This window comes from Phodopus roborovskii, unplaced genomic scaffold (genome assembly GCF_943737965.1).
Source record: "Phodopus roborovskii unplaced genomic scaffold, PHOROB, whole genome shotgun sequence".
In the NCBI taxonomy this organism is placed as follows: domain Eukaryota; kingdom Metazoa; phylum Chordata; class Mammalia; order Rodentia; family Cricetidae; genus Phodopus; species Phodopus roborovskii.
The window spans coordinates 511660-514447 of NW_026125893.1; the positions used below are offsets into that span (position 1 = coordinate 511660).

A 2788-nucleotide genomic window follows, 5' to 3' on the forward strand; every position below is an offset into this window, starting at 1 on the left:
CAGATATAGATATGTGTTAAGCAGACCAATAGCAACCTCATGATGTCTACATACAACCTATTTCCTGGAGTTTGTTAATATATTAAGGAATATGTTTGCTAATGATGGTTGTTAATCACCTGACATTACAACAGGATACTATCCTAAATTGCCTGGTTTTACTCTATATCTTGGAAAATAGAGTAAGGAATCAGAGAGGCTGGAGAAATCAGTGGGTAATGCCAGTTCTGAAGACAGAGGCAAAAAAGGACATGTCAAGCAAGGAATGAATTTAGGATACATTAAAGAAATAGATTTGCTCCAGAAGTCTTGAGAAATAAGTTTGTCCCTGATGACATAATGATTTTCGTGCCAAGAAACCCATGTAGAATTTTATCAACAGCACTGGAATGAACTGTGTTGGATCATTACATTTGTGGTAATATTTTTATATTGGTAATATAAAAAGTACTCTATTACTGTAACTCACCTGTATTTGTCAATGTACACACACACACACACACACACACATATATATATATATATACACACACACACACACACACACACAGAGAAAGAGAGAGAGAGAGAGAGAGCCCGTGAGAGGCCTCAATGAGCAATGATATTTGCTACCAAGCCTGATGACCTGAGTTTGATAACTGGAGCCTGCGTGGTGGAAGGAGGGAAATGACTCCTTTACATAGTCCTCTGATCTCAAGGTGAGGCTGTCTCTGTCGTTTGCCTGTTCTTGGGACTCCATTTCTCCTACCGAGTTGCCTTGTTCAACTTTGATGTGAGGGATGGTACCTAGTCTCATTGCATCTTTATGCCCTGTTTAGCTGGTATCACTGGGAGGCCTGCTTTTTTACAAAGGGACATGGAGGAGCAGTGGCTCTAGATGTAAAGGGAGGTGGGGGAGGCTGGGAGGAGTGGAAGGAGGGAAATCTGCAGTCAGTGTGCATTGTATGAGAAAGGAAAAAAAAAAAGATTCAATTTGTCCTCCTGTGTGTATACAATAGTATGTAACTGTGAAACACAACTTACTGACCCTTATATACCTATCTGACAGGATTTTAAATTTTAGTGCACTCCAAGGTAACTCCAAGGTAACAGCTCTAGTAATAAATCTTATTATTGTTGGCACCAGTTCCTCTCCTGAAATCTAACGGGTGACCATCTCTCATGCACTAGTGTTGTTTGTTGTCTGAACTGGTGATGGTGGGAGGGTACACCCTTGAATGCTATGAACCAAGAACTTTTCCTTCAGAGTTGGCTGTTCAACATTTCTCAGCACACCATTGCACTCACAGATGCTTAACAAGCAGTGTGTTTAGGGGTCAGCCAGTAAAGGTGTTTTCCCCCCCAAAGCATGAGGGCCTCAGTTTGGATCCCCAGCACTCATGTAAAACCAGGTACTGTGGTACACTTCTGGAATTCTTTATTGAGGAAGATGGAGGGCAGGGGCAAGCAAATCATCAAAGCTAGCTGGCTAGCAAGTCTAGCCAATTGGTGAACTCTGGGTTTGATGATAGATCCATCTGAAAAAATAAAGTAGAGAGCTGTAGTGGAAGATACTCCCTGTCATACACCAGCCTATACATTCTCTCTCTCTCTCTCTCTCTCTCTCTCTCTCTCTCTCTCTCACACACACACACACACACACACACGTACACACTCAGAGTGAAAAAGCAAATCTTTAATAAAAAAGTTTTCAACTTTGTTGCTGTTAATACTGATTGTAATTAATTTGTAATTAGAAGTTTCACTAATCACAGTGATCTTAATTTTCATAATGTGAAGAATTCCACATCTAGGATCTCTGTAGCTGGTTCCAAAGGATGATCTGGTTCAATTAATATATGGAGTTACGAAGACATTCCAAATTTCCTTCCAAGGGTTTAGAGTGTAGAATGCTTTTTTTTTTTTTTTTTGAAACAATCTGCCATTTTTTCTTAATGGTGATGTTGACTTAAGATTTGGCTTCTCGTCTCTTCCTGTAGGCGGCCTGAGGTGACCTGTGAAGATGGTTCGCTACTCCCTCGACCCAGAAAACCCCATGAAATCATGCAAGTCAAGAGGATCGAATTTTCGGGTTCCCTTTAAGAACACCCGTGAAACTGCCCAGGCCATCAAGGGCATGCATATCCAAAAAGCCACCAAATACCTGAACGATGTCACTTTGAAGAAGCAATGTGTGCCATTCCTGTGGTACAATGGTGGAGTAGGCAGGTGTGCCCAGGCCAAACAGTGGGGCTGGACACAGGGTTGGTGGCCAAAAAAGAGTGCTGAATTTTTGCTGCACATGCTTAAAAATGCAGAGAGTAACGCTGAGCTTAAGGGTCTAGACGTCGATTCTCTGTTCATTGAACACATCCAGGCAAACAAAGCACCTAAGATGCGCCGACAAACCTACAGAGCACACGGCCGGATTAACCCGGTACATGAGCTCCCCCTGCTACATCGAGATGATCCTCACAGAAAAGGAGCAGATTGTTCCAAAGCCAGAAAAGGAGGTTGCACAGAAGAGGAAGATATCCCAGAAGAAACTGAAGAAACTAAAGAAATGCTTATGGCATGGGAATAAACTCAGTGTAAAATAAATGCAAATGAAAGTAAAAAAGAGATTTGGCTTCTCAGTATATATTCAGAGTGACTGTCCATATGCAACGCCATCCAGTAGAACCCAAAGTGCTTGAAGATGATGTTCCTTTGTAGACAAATGCTGGGCTTGGCAGAAGTCAGAGGAGCTTTGCCATTTGCTCTTGCAACTCTCTGGGGTGATTTCTTACCTCTCCTACTATGGCAGACA

The 2788-nt window shown here is 42.0% G+C and overlaps 1 pseudogene; it reads left to right on the plus strand.

Moving 5' to 3' along the window:
• Nucleotides 1-1973: 1973 nt before the first annotated feature.
• Nucleotides 1974-2579, plus strand: LOC127217917 (60S ribosomal protein L17-like; annotated as a pseudogene).
• The last annotated feature ends 209 nt before the right edge of the window (nt 2580-2788 follow it).